Here is a 13,948-nt window from a genome sequence, read left to right on the forward strand (position 1 = left end):
CAAAACTCAATATTTCATTTATCCACTTGGGCACTCTCTCATTTCGCTTATTTTGCTCCTCGTCCGTTTGATTTTTGCACATCTCGTTTGCAGACATTTAAACTAAAAGCTTTGAGCACCTAGCAAAAGCCTACAAAACATAGCTAGCATAGGCCAAAAGGAGCAAGTTTTGTTCAGTGGCTAAACCTGTGCGCTTCCTTTGCTTAAGAGAGCCCAGATTTAACAACAATCTGTCAAACGTTGCTTTCATTTTGGCTTGCACCGGAAGCACTAAAATCCATGATCCTAAGCTTTACCTATGCGAAGTCTCCAATTATGACCTTTGCTCTGCTTTAACGCAGGAGAGGGATTCAAATTTTTTAACAACCAGTTCTGTGGGCGTGACTAGGAGGCCGTGGCCATGTGACTGGGTAGGCATGGCTTCCCTTTTTTTGGCAACATCTCCCCCCCCCTTTTGTTGCCCCCTGGGCCACAGGGAAACCTCCTGGGGGGGCTTTTTGCTCCCAGAGAGCTTCCCTGGGGCCCAGGAAGGCAAAAAACAGAGCGCGGGGGGGGGGGGAAGCAGCACTCCCCTGCACTCCGTTTTTGGGCCTCTTGGGCCTCAGGGAAGCCTACTGGGGGGGGGCGTTTTTGCTCCTAGAGGGCTTTCCCCTCCCCCTTGCATGCCCCTTTTTGCCTTCCTGGGCCTCAGGGAAGCTTCCTGGGCAAAGCAGTAAGACAGCGAGGGGGATCCTGGCACAGCTGATCATCAGAACAGCTGATCGTCAGGAGGGGAAAAAAAAGAAATACCGTAAGGAGTGACTGGGCAGGAGAGAACGTAGTCAGCAGTCATGCGTGCGATGTCGCACATGTGCGATAAGGACTGATTGGGCAGGGGTGGGGCCAGCCAGGGGCACGATTTGTCGGTTCTGCAAACTGCGCAAAATCATAACAAGTGGTTCTATAGAACCAGTCCAAACCGGTAGAAGAATCCCATCCCTCTTTAACTGCTTGGGAATTGGGCAGGCTTAATTAGCGGGGGCAAGCCAACATGGTGTAGTGGTTAAGGCACTAGGCTAGAATCTGGAAGACTGTTAGCTCTAGTCCCACCACAGCCATGAAAGCCAGCTGGGTGACCTTGGACCCATTATTCTCTCTCTCTCTTTCTCTCTTTCTCTCTTTCTCTCTCCCTCTCTCAGCCCCAGGAAAACAGGCTATGGCAAACCACTTTCAAAATCTTGCCAAGAAACTTTCAGGGACTTATCCAGGCAGTCATCAGGAGTCAGCATACTGACTCAAAGGCAAAGGCACACACTTGTCCATCCTTGGGTTTCTATACGAGGGCAGGTTCTGTTCGTGCCCTGATTGAAAGAAGAAATCCACAACAAGCATTCACACAACAGTCCAGGAAGCAGCCTCCTCTGAAACCAAACAACTTTACTGTCCAATAATTGTCCAATAACCTCTTGAAGCAGAGAGGTGGGTTCTCAGCTCCAACACCCATGGCCCTCCGAGCTGCAGTGAGTGCCACACCGACAGTCTTCTTTCCATCAGACATAGATGAGAGTCTACAGCCAAGACCCCTTGGCATCTCTCTTGACTTCAAATGTCCTTTTGGAGCAGGGTTCTCCAAAGTGACCAATGTCGACCTTCAAGCGTTTGATGGGGCTATCCAAGGGGTTGTTGTTGTTTTTATTGTTATTTGTAATGGTTAAAATTGTAGTTATTAAATTATTTTCATACAATAAATATTACCAATAAAGGAAAATATTTGTAGCTCAGAGTTGAAATGAGGAGTCCTTGGTGCTCTTTGAGTTTCCTGGGGTTTTTTTTTGCAGACATTTCATCACCCTAACTAGGTAACATCACCAGTGCTAGTCAAATGTCAAATTGTTAATAAATAAATGTTGGGGCGTGTGTGTCAATGAATAATCTTAAAACTTCATGAAGGTGTTGATGAGCTGAAGGGACCCTTGGTTTTAAGAGACTGCCACAAAGCAGTGATCAAGCATCAGACCTCTTTCTACCAGGTCCTTTCTAGGCACTGGGGCACTCTTTAAAAACACACTCGGTCTGTGCAACGGCCAGGATGTTGTTTGAGAATGTGGTCTCCAGATCAGCAGAGGGCACCTTGGGGAAGTGAAGGGAGCTTTGTACTTTTGACTATGCCCACCTTAGCATCATATCTCTTCCTCCCATTGCAATCATATAGTGATCGCCTGTGTTCCTTCGTTAATTCTCAGAGAAAGAACCAGACTCAGTCACACAGTTGTTTAAGGAAAAGAAGACCCCCTATAATCCTCTAATTCTGGAAGAACCCAGAAATCTTATAGACATTACAAAAGAATTCAGTTTATACTCTGCCTTTCTTCAAGGAGCCCATGGTGACAAAGTGAGCACTCCCTGCTATTTTCCCTTCTACCATAACCCAGTGCAGTAGGCTGAGCTAAGAGAGAGCAATTGGCCAAAGTCATCCAGGGACCTTGCATGGCTGACTTGATTTCCATCTAATCAACCCGCCCAGAGGTGGTATCCAGCAGGTTCTGACCAGTTCTGGAGAACCAGTAGTGGAAATTTTGAGTAGTTCGGAGAACTGGAAAATACCAGCTTTGACTGGAGATTTTATAGTATCCTTCCCCTGCCACGCCCACCAAGCCACGCCCACAGAACCGGTAGTAAAAAAAAAAATAGACTCCCACCACTGAACCTGCCCCAAGATTATAACTATTACAACATGTTGTTTCTTCTGACTAAAAAAAAAAAATCATAAACAAATATGAGTGAGCGTTCAGATTGGTCCTGGAATTCCTGACCAAGAGATCCCAATCTAAAGTAGCTTAGCTAATTAAATGAGCTCGCACGAACCCATTGCCCATTGATTACTGATGAAATCAGCATGGCTTTTACTTTAGATTTTACTGCCATTTTGCTCTTTTTGTAATCCCCTCTAAGGATGCTTGCCATTGGATAAAGTGGGGGAAATACGCAGAACAAGAGAATTGAAGTAAATGAAGCAACAACTAGGCTAGTAAATCTGATGTCATTAAAAAAAAAACCAATGCTGGCTCGGAGAATGGAGATGAAACAAACGTAGAATGCATCATCCACGGGATGGCAGAAGAGAAAGAAAATGGGAAGAGTCACAGGATAGAGACTTTTAGCTGCACGCAAGAGGCATTTTTACTGGACAAACTCAGGGCCAATGGCAGGAAACCCACTATCAGATTTCCTGCCCGGAGGTTGAAATGTAAAAGCAGGAAAGGAGAATCCCACCAGGGGCCTGGAGCTGGGGAAGAGTTGGGTACCTCCATGTTTCATCCACCGGATGACGAGCAGCTTTTGGGAAATGAGCAGGAAGACTTAGGACCAAAAGGAAGACTATATCTACTTTCCCCAAACCTGAATTCCAGGATTTTACCTCCACCATGGCTAGAAAGTTGAATACTATTTGAAAAAGCAAGGAGGTGCCCAACAAAGCCAGCATGCCCTTTGGCCTTGCTGGCTGTGAATTGTGGGAGTTGAAGTCCAACCTATCTTTAAGGCATCAATTTAAATAGCTAGAGGGCGGGAAGCAAATTGAGAATAGCTGGGGGGCGGGAAGCAAAACTCTGCTTTGAAATGGTCGTGCCATAGGACTTCCATTGTCTGGACCAGTGTTTCTCAACTTTGACTACTTTAAGATGGATGGACCAACTCCCAGAATTCCTCAGCCAGCATGTCTCATAGGAATCTGGACAGATAGTGGGTCCTCCCTTCCTTTGAGAGTCCTGATTGCCACCACAAGTAGAGGAGACTGGTTCTTCTGAACTGACTTTTTACCATCTAGGAAAAGTTGAAGCCCCTATCACCCCAGGAGGGGGTATCTATAGCCCCCAACCCTCAGATGAGGACAGTGAAGACACAGATCCTGAGCAAAACCTTTACAATTAATCTGAGTCATCCTCAAAGAGCAGCTTCATCTAAGAAGAAATCCATCACAGGAGACAGGACTTATCTCTGGCTGGGTGGGGGAGGGAGAAGAGGGGCAGCCCAGATTTTCCAGGCCCTTTGCCACCCAGAATAACTTCAGATGGTGACACTTTGCAGACATCACGGCAAGGGAAGAACAAAGCTCCCTTTGCAGCTGCGGCCACAGCTCAGTCTGTTTGAGGATGAACTGTGCAACAAACAAGGCTTGCCCATTCATTAACCTACTTGCATCAGTGAAGCAGCATCCTGGTTAAACCAAGGATGTCTGCAATAGTGCTGCAGTCAGAGAAGAGAGCAAGAAGGATGGGACAATTTGAGGATAAGTTGTCTTCAGTCAGCTTTGCATTCTCTTTAGCTACACAGTTTAAGCAAACGAACCTTAGCATCTCTTAATCAGATCCTACTTCAAGGCAGTTGCTGTTGTATCAGGTATCACATCTATGCCATCCCTCCCGATTAACGCTGGGCAGTAAGATTCTCCAGGATTCCTATTTTTGTCAAACATCTGGGCAAAATAGATGTCAGTTGCACAACAGATCGTTGGCCGAAGGAGACAGGAGCACGTGTTCTGTGGAATAAGGAGGGAGCATCACAATGGGAGGAAGGTCCTAAAAAGAGGCTGCAAGGACTGGCCTATGGAGCATGTGAAGCCTACCTCATCACTGGGGAGAAAGCAAGCTGGAAAAAACTAGGAGTGGGGCAGAGGAAAGCATGGGACTTGGTCATCTGTCAAAAGCATTCTTTGGCGAGATAGCAGGCAACCCTCCCAAATTCTCTTTCTTAAAGAAGAAAAACAAGCAGGCGAAGTGACATTTCAGCTGCATTTTTGTTGTTGCCGTTTCTTTCCCTTTTAATTCCAGGGTTATGATATTGTAGTTGCATTTCTTATATTTCTTTTCTCTTTTAACACTAGAGTTCTTATTCTTATTTTTTGCAAGCAGAGATTAGCAATAAAATGCTCTAACTGCAATCATGTTGTGTCTAAGCATGACATCTGATGCTCAATTCTCATGCCTTGTTCTTCAATACTTTCACACTCAACAGCGGAGTGAGCTACAGTTTTCGGGGAGTTTTTCCAGATCCTTTCTCCTAGGAGACACTACCCTACTTAATAATCCCTGCCCGTTAGTTTTTGTTTTTTGCAAAACTGGGGCACGTTTTGCTTCCTTGCATAGGGCATCCCTCACATATTGTCTATCTTGGTAACACAAGTAGAATTTATTATATTATATTATAAATTTTATTATAAATTATAAATGTATTATAGTTATGTATTCATAACTATGTTTTTACTTATACCTATTATCTTGTAAGCGATTGACAAACCAAATAAATAAAAATAAATAAAATAAAAAAGTAGAAGGCCACCAGGAGCCGCCAAGTCTATCCCTTTCCAGGAAGTGAGGGTGATATTTGTAAATCTAAACTTTCTTTTTAAGCTTTGCACTTACAGAGTTCTGTGCTGTTTTCTGAGCTGAAAATGTAGCGCTAAGTAAAGGAAATGCTAGGCTGCCCTTATTCTCTTCCAGATGAATTTAACGCTTTAACAGACTGATGACTCTTTGCTAACCAGATCCACATGGAGAACCAAGCAGAGGAACAGAAAACAAATCTCTCCAACTAGAAAGGGGCAGAAACACAGACAGGAAGAAAGCAGTTAAGCCTGTGCACCTCTTCTGTCTCTTTCCAGGCTTTGGCCAAACTGGCTCTGCAGGCAACCACCGAAGATGCTCTTCGAAAAAGGACAGGCTGTAAGGAACTGCCAGGGAGGGGCAGAAAACCCGAAGGCTCCCAGATAAGCCGTTGTTAACATGATCCATATGGTACACAAGTTGCCTGTCTGTTTAACCAAAATGATAATGGGAAGGGGGGAAAATGGAAGGGGGGGAGGGAGCCGGACAGTGGCTGGGGTCCCCAACAGAGAATGGGAATCAGGACAAAGAACTGCTAGTAAAAAAAAATTCTGTAGAGTGGAGTTAGAAGTCACACAGGAGGAGCTGCTCTATTCTGTTTCTTTGCAGTTTATGCTGCACAAACAGCATCTGTCGCCCCCCCCCCTTCCCACTCAATGGAACGTCCAAGTGTGAACACACACCCCTCCCAAATATTTCTCCCTATATAAAAATATCACTGAACACAAGATTTTTCAGGAAATCTTGAAGTGAGTTTTTACGAAATGAGTACAAACCAACCAAAAATGAGTACAAACTGAGCAACTTTTGATTGCGTGACTACAGTTTTAAAATATCCACACTGTGAGAGGAATGTCTGCCCTCCTTCTGCCCTCAAGGATGTGCACGCATAAGCACACAGGCGTGCGTGTTTATGTGAGGAGAAAGATGGGGCCTACGCATCTTTTCAAAAGATGCAAAGCCTACTATTTGTCGCTACTTGCAAGCAAAGAGCCACCACAAGAAAGGATGAATATTTTTTGTTGCTGAATAAAATGCAAGCTAAATTCAGTTGAAAGGGTAGTCTGTATTCTATGTATCACTTTACTGATCACTGCTGAATTCAGAGCTAGGTGAAAATTGGGGAAATGCCTCCATTTAGGCTTTCCCAAAAATGTTATGGATTGAAAAAACAAAGGGCCAATTACAGGAAATCCTTTCTGCAAAAACTCTGGGATATATGTTTTTCAAAACGTAAATCTTTAGTCTATTTTTTTTACTAGTCCTTTAGAATTCCTTCCACCTCTATCTCCAGAAAATGTTTGTGTTAGTGTCCTTAGAAGAAAAGGGGAAAAAAACCCTTCATAACACAAATTTTAAGGATGCTTATTCAACCATAAATCCTACTCTGATCAATGGAATGTATTTCCAAGTAAGAGTGCCCACAGTTACTTCTGTTTTCAATGAAAAAGTGCCTGTCAATTTAAGAGTATTTTAGCTGAATATTTTATCTTCTTTTCAACAACTTGATTTTAAATATAGTTGCCATATGTTTAAAGTTTGGGACTGAGGCATACTTAATACATTTCAATTTAATACATATAGTAGATGATTTCATTCATCTTTACTAATTTTATATTACACCATCATAATGCATCAGAAGCAAGCCACTTCAAAAAAAATGGGTATTTGTGACCTTAACCCAGAGTCTCACGGATTACAATTGGTCCCACCAATAAATCAACTAAAACACTTTTATGGATCAATCTACTGATTAAACACTTGCAGCCTAAATTTTAAATATTCAGCATTCATGAGTCACATAGAAAGCAATCAAAACAGATTCCATCAGTGGAATCTGAATCAGTGTACTTGCTAACTGAATGGTTCCATAATTTAACAATCCAAGGCATAAATTTCCATGTGGTTGCTGTTACAACCATATTAGACAGCAACTCTCCAAACAAACAAAAAGGAGCAATTTGCAAATAGAGGCACTGAAAACTAAGTAACTATTGCAGTGACATATCATCTAAATTTTTATCCATTATCCATTTTGAAAATAAATCCAAATAGTGATCTGAATCATAATGTTTTGTTCACCCAGGCATTTACAATGCTCCAATACTAGACTTTCTGTAAAATTAATCTTGTTTGATTGGCTTCATGATCACTGTTATTTTATATTATATCACTAGAGCTTTATTGTATCACTTTTATTCATTTTGCTTAGGGCTGACCTTAAGAAAATGAGCAAAATAACAAAAGGGTAAGTGTTCCTTTGCTTTGGAGAATTCATGTCCAGTAAACAGGAAGAAAACCTGGATATTGGTGTTATAATTACCCTTCCCAGAAACAAAGGGAGAAATTGCTCTAGAATTATGTGCTTTAAGGATGCTGGCAGCAAAAAGAGATAAATCTCTGATTGAGCCTACTGTCAAATCTTCCTTGATTTCAGAACAGACTTTATATAGGTAGTCCTCAACTTACAACAGTTTCTTCAGTGACCATTCAAAGTTACGGCACTGAAAAAGTGACTTATGACCGTTTTTCACACTTACAACCAGAATGTTTGGCAACTGACTCATATTTATGATGGTTGCAGTGTCTCAGAGTCATGTGATCACCTTTTGCAACCTTCTGACAAGTGAAGTCAATGAGGAAGCCAAATTCACTTAACGACTGTGTTACTAACTTCACTTAACAGCTGTGGTAATTCACTTAACAACTGTGGCAAGAAAGGTCATAAAATGGGGCAAAATTCACTTAACAAACATCTCGCTTAGCAATAAAAAATGTGGGCTCACTTGTAAGTCAAGGACTACCTGTAACCTAATACAAGGTGGGTGAATTTGCTCAAAAAACAACACCCCTCAATTATTCAGCACTCCCCATCCTTTTGGAGAGAAACATGAAGCTAAGACAAGTGGCAGGGAACACCCATGTTAAATAGCTTGGCCCAAGCAATGTCACTGTTTTGAGAAGACATTTTGATGCCAAAGGTTGGCTTTCATGCTGTTTCTTTTTTCTTGCCTGACCAAGAAAGGAATTAGAAATCTGAGTGGATACCATTTAGTTGCCCTCCCCAACAAAGCGCTTGCCAAACTGAGCTGCACTGCAACAACTCCGCCTCTCTAGCCATCGTGTCACTGAAAGATGATGGGAGAAGTACTAGTAGTTCAAGGCACCCAGGGGGTGTCAGACAAAAATTGCTAAGCAGAATACACGTGTGCTTAGAAACGCCAGTAATGTTACTCTGCAGTTAAAAGAGGATAAGAATTTGAGGAACTGGCTGTCCTTCCATTCACAGCCAAGTTAGGAGACTTTTGCTTAGCGCCAGGATACCCTGCCAAGCTATTACAGGCACTGAAATAAGCCAAGTTTTGAGGGGAGGATTCTTCTTGCAAGCCCTGAAGTTTTGAGCTTCCTCTCCTGTGCTTTGGTAGTCTGATCTCGAAGGCTACAAACGCGCGAGGATCAACTTATGCATGGGAGGAGTAATGGGTTTTATGCATGGGAGGAGTAATGGGCAAAGGAGCCCCATTCCTGGGCAGAGAGTCCAGCAAGGATCTTCCTTCCACCCGTCCCTTGCCCCGGGAGTTGCATTTCTGGAGCGTGCAAAATAAACGTCACGGATGATGAGGCAGACGCTGCCTCAAACTGACAAGGTTTGGAAGCCGCTCTGCCTGCCGCCCGCAAGTTTGGCTAATTGACAGCTCACTAAACCGACAACCTGAGGGGATTTTCTTTCTTTCTTTTTGGTTTGGGGGAGGCAATCAATAGGAAACGTATGTGCAGAGAGGGCGCTACCACTTTTAAACGCCCCTCCCTCCCCTGTGCCTGCAAAATAGAGACCCCGGGCAGGCCATAGAAAAGGCAAGAGCCATTGCCACGCCGGATCAAAATTCCGCAAGAGACGCTGCTCGTCGAGCCCCCAGGGGTCACCGCATCAAACAAAGGGGCACCGCTTTCGGGTTGCCCCCCGATATAGAACCCGCCTTTAGCCTCCTTTCTCTCTTCAAGCGCGGGCCGCAACGCTGCAAGCTTTTCTCGCCGCTTGGCGCGCCCAAGCAACCCCTCTGCCTGCCTTGGGCAACTCCCCCCGCAAGGGAAACTTTTTTTTTCCAGAGGGTGGGATCGGCTTCCCACTCCACCTCCTTTCCCCTCCCCCCCACCCCACCCCACGGCAGGCACCCAACCCACCCCGAAGATACACGCACTGCCTTTCAAAGGACCAGCAGGGAAGGGAATCGCGACCTTTGCTCTCGTGGGGGCAGGATTTACGCCCCAGCGGCAGGCAGGCCCCTCCCTCCAGGCCCGCCCGTACCAGCGCCGAAGAAAAAGCCTTCGAGGAAACAAACTGAGGCTCCGCGGAGCACAATGGGGATCCCGTGGGCTTCCGGAGGGGTGGGATGCTTTGAGACACGCACCCGTCCTACCAAATAACGGTTGTGCTTGCGGGGAGTTTGGGGGGAGCGAGTGTGAGGTTTGCCCAGCCCGCTTTCGACGCGCACCGGCCCTGCACTACGGACGCGTACGAGCTTCCTCCCCCCACACACACACAATACCTCCGCTCCTGTTTCTCTACCCTCCTTGCATTCCTCAACGCTGATCTCAGCCCCTCCCCAGCCCGAAGGCATCAGCCCCGTGGGCCTTTGGCAGCCGGACCGTCGCTTTCCTCCCTCTCCCTCCCCCTCCCGCGCGTGTCTATCCCCACTTTCTCACGCGGCGCCCGATCCTCCACCGCAACCGGCTCCTTTCCACTTCAATGAAGCCTCCGAACTGCCCGTAGGGAGGGTTGGGTCCTCGCGGGAGCAGCATCTCGGGCACCCGCATCCAGACATCGCGACCATCCTCTCCCACCCGTTGATTTTTACCAAGTCAAAACCAACCCCGCACCCTCGTTCCCCTAGGAAAATGCCCAAACGCTTCAGGTCCCGTCCCACGGAGGGGCCTCCTCGTCCCATCGCTCATCCCCGCGTCGCACGGCCTCCGAGCTGGCGTCCGGTCCGCAAGCCAGCCCCGCTCCTCGTCCCCGCGGGCCCCTGACAGCGACCCCCGCTGCCACTCACCTACTCATCCCTGCCTGTCCCTAGCGGAACCCGGCGCAGCCACCTGGTCCGCGTGGCCGGGGCGCTTCAGCTTCGGAGCCGGGCGCTGAGGCGCTGTGGGCGGCCGCGGGACTCCGCATCCTCTTTGCCACCCGGCTGGGACGATACAGCGCCCGAGCCGCCGCGATTGCTGCTCCCTCGGCCAGTCAAGCGAGCAGTTCCAGGCTGCGCGCCGCCCCTCGCTGCCTCCCCTTCCCTCCCGCCCCAGATCCTCCCCCGGTCTCCAGCGCCCTGCCCACGTCCCTCCCCTTCCCTCCGGCTCTGCTCTCGGGTCCTCAGTGCTGCCGCGCTGACCTTCCCCGCCTTCTACGAGTTAAGCCTTTGCACCGGCCCCGCTCCCTGGAGGCGCTGGTTCATCTCATCGCAGTTGCAGGCGAAGAGGTGGGTTCTGGAATTTTCCCCAAAATGTGTCCCAGGTCCATTAGGGAAGAAGAGGCCTTCTGGAAATCATCTGCCGAGGGGGAACTGAGTTAAAGTCAGTCCCTCCTAAGCTGAAGGGGCTTGGCCGGGCCGAAGTGGGAAAGCACAAATTCACAATTCCGCGCGGAACTTAGTCCAAGCCTCCCACACGTGTCTGACGAAGGCCGGATGGCCGGCTCGGGGAATGCTGGTTTTTCCCGAGCAGCCCCGAGAGTGGGAAACAATGCGCGCTTTTGAATCCACCGCCGCGATTGTTCCAGGGTGTGCAGAAGCGATGCAAAAAAAAAAAATCCTTCAAAACTTCTGGCTATTTTTGAGTCAAGGCTTTAAAACCAGAGAGAGCACGGGTGACCCACCGAAAAGAGCATTTCCTTGCACGGTGCTGCCTTTAATTCTTTCAGCTTTGTTACATCTCCATTTGGGAACCAAGAAAGAATTCACTCTTGTTCTTAAATTCCCATTTCCAGTTTGGGGGCTTGTGGGGGAAGTTAAGTTTACAACTTAAGCAGTTAGTAAGAAATAACCACCACACTCCTTCAGATTGGAGATGCAGACTGACAAACATACTGTGACCACAGCCCTGGCATGCTCTTTCTTTTAGGTGTGCATATTGCACATCTGCCTCTTAAACAAGACAATTTCAATATAAATATATTCTGAGTTGACACACAGGATGATGGATTCCTTCTGATTGCAGAAACAGCCCTAGATTCAAGGATGCTTTACTTTTTGCATCTTGTAGCTCTGCCCTACAGACCAGGGTCTGTGCTGTTTCTTTTCTCGTGGCCCGCTTCTGAGCCTTATTACTTTCTGTGACCTCAGCATAGGCCAGGGGTCCCCAAACTTTAAGGCAACTTTAAGACTTGTGGACTTCAACTCCCAGAATTCTCCAGCCAGCTATAGGCCGCAAATCTTACAATTGCCAAGTTTGGAGACCTCTGGCATAGGCAATGTTATTTACTATGAACTGAGGTAATTTTCAATGTTTTATGCTGCTGAAGTTAGCACAGAGAATGAGATGTGAGGATTACAGCAAATTGATCGTATGCCTGGCAGTTAAATGTAGGTAGCCTTCTTTGAAAATTTTTACGTGTTCCCCTAGAAATATGGCATAGCCCTCTGGGAGATCAAGGGGCTCACCCTGAGAAACATTGATAATTAATAAAACTGTATATCATCAGCAATATGTTTTATTTTTATTTTTCCCTGTGTCCATCCATCCAACCATCCATGCCTTTCCTCTTTTTTAAAAAAGAATAATTTAACTTTTTTTTAGCCTCCTCTTCAGGACAGTCCATGATCCAGACAGCTTCCTATGGACTAACCAAGCTATTCAAGAGGGGTCAAAGCCACGGGGCTAAAGGTGATTTCATATTTACTCAGGTAGTTAGTGAGTATTAAAGGGTTTCTGTACCCCCTTCAGTAATATTCCAGCCGTTGTGCTTCCAGAAGGGAGTCAGGCCAGCTATCATCACAGACAATACCTGATCAAGTGGAATTGAGGGTGATGGAGGAATGGAGTCCTGTCTTCTTTCTTTGCATCAGACAAAATTCCTTGCCATGGATGGCATTTAGCAGAGCATCTGCTGGGGCAGATGGAAAAGGCCTCTATTAAATATCCCCGGTGGAATAGAACACTGGGATATAAAAGTATACCTCACTTGCGGTTGAAATTAATTGCAGTATTACCTTTGGCTCCATTTTGTTCTGCTAATTCCCAGGGTAGCCAGTGTTGGGATAGCCTTGTTCCAACCCCTGGTTTTAAATGTTCATTTTATAAATTGCCTTTTCCTTAAGAGAGATTTTACAAGGAACGTGGACAATATTTGGTGCCACAATGCCCTAACAAACTTTAAACCCACCTGCAATATTCCAGACAAAAACAACAACAAAACCCAATGGCATTTGCCTCATTTTAAAAATTTTATTAGAATGCTGATTATCCTGTAACATATTAACTAGGCTTGCTTAAACATACAGTATTTAACTGATGCCTGTTTAAGCTTGTGCTATTTCCTTTCTCTTTCCCCAATTCCAGTTCCCTTCCCCCATTGCTGGCTATAGCTTGCACTGCACACACATCCCGCATGTTTAGAAGCCTAATGAATAAGGATTGAAAAAGTAACCTCTGAAACACAGCAAATCCCTCTTTTAACCATCCTCCACAGCAATAAAAGAAGTGGATATCTACTGATCCCTCAGGGGATTTAAAAAACAAAACTGGTTTCATTTAGCATGCTCACCAATCATGTTAAAAATAGATAGGTTTAAGAGGAACGGGACTAAATATTATTACTGTGCTATCCTAGAAAAGAGCAATTGAAAAATTGGAGGAATGTAGACTGAAACAACACTTTGAATCCATCTGTTTATTGTGAACTGTACATGATGCTCATGAAAATCATCAGTGTTGTGTTTTATGGAAACCATCTTTACATCCATGGAAGGATACCAGTAAAGATTGCAATATGCTGCTGCAGTCAAAATTAGAAGCAGCTTTGCCTCTGGCCTCAATGAATGAAGGATAAGACTTCATATTTATGGGTTGTCTCCATAGAAACAGGAGTGGATCCCCAGAAGGAGAGGCAGGGGAGAGTGCAAGGGGGAAATCATCAGAATAACTACATAATAGCAGCAAGGAGCAAAATATGGCAAAACAGGAAGATGTCCGTGAAGTGGCACAGATGATGATAAGGTGGAAAAGGGGGCTTGTTTCATGAGCAGTTGCAAAATAACTATACCAGTATCAAACAATTTGCAAAGAGTTGTTATTGGGGCCCTTAATCAAGTTAGGGTCTTTCTAATCTGAGAGCACATTAAGACCAAGGGTGGCATTTCCGTTAATGATCAGAAAGTACAGGAGTTTTACATGTTGCGAAGAAGCCATAGAGCAGAGCCATTGGAGTGATTTCCTGAAGGACTGTTTCTATTCAGGAGATTTCTGACCTCTAGCTGCAAATGAAGATTTTTAGTTTAGTTTTTTTTAATTATGTATTTTATTTTATTATTTTATTGGACATCCACCTGAACAGTAAAAAAAATCCCACGCCAACCAAAATGCAGGAGAGCACAAGCTAG

General features: G+C 45.5%; 1 protein-coding gene across 1 annotated transcript in view; it reads right to left on the reverse strand.

Annotated features, from left to right (window-relative positions):
- The window catches only part of FIGNL2 (fidgetin like 2), a 59,234-nt gene extending 48,625 nt beyond the window's left edge, over positions 1-10,609 (reverse strand). Inside the window, exon 1 of the mRNA XM_026679992.2 lies at positions 10,412-10,609. The gene's annotated coding sequence lies outside the window, so the exon portion shown is untranslated. The remainder of the gene's footprint in view (positions 1-10,411) is intronic.
- Between the last annotated feature and the right edge of the window lie 3,339 nt (positions 10,610-13,948).

This window comes from Notechis scutatus, chromosome 2, assembly GCF_049901735.1.
Source record: "Notechis scutatus isolate UNSWTSFEM ecotype Mainland chromosome 2, rNotScu1.2, whole genome shotgun sequence".
Lineage (NCBI taxonomy): Eukaryota > Metazoa > Chordata > Lepidosauria > Squamata > Elapidae > Notechis > Notechis scutatus.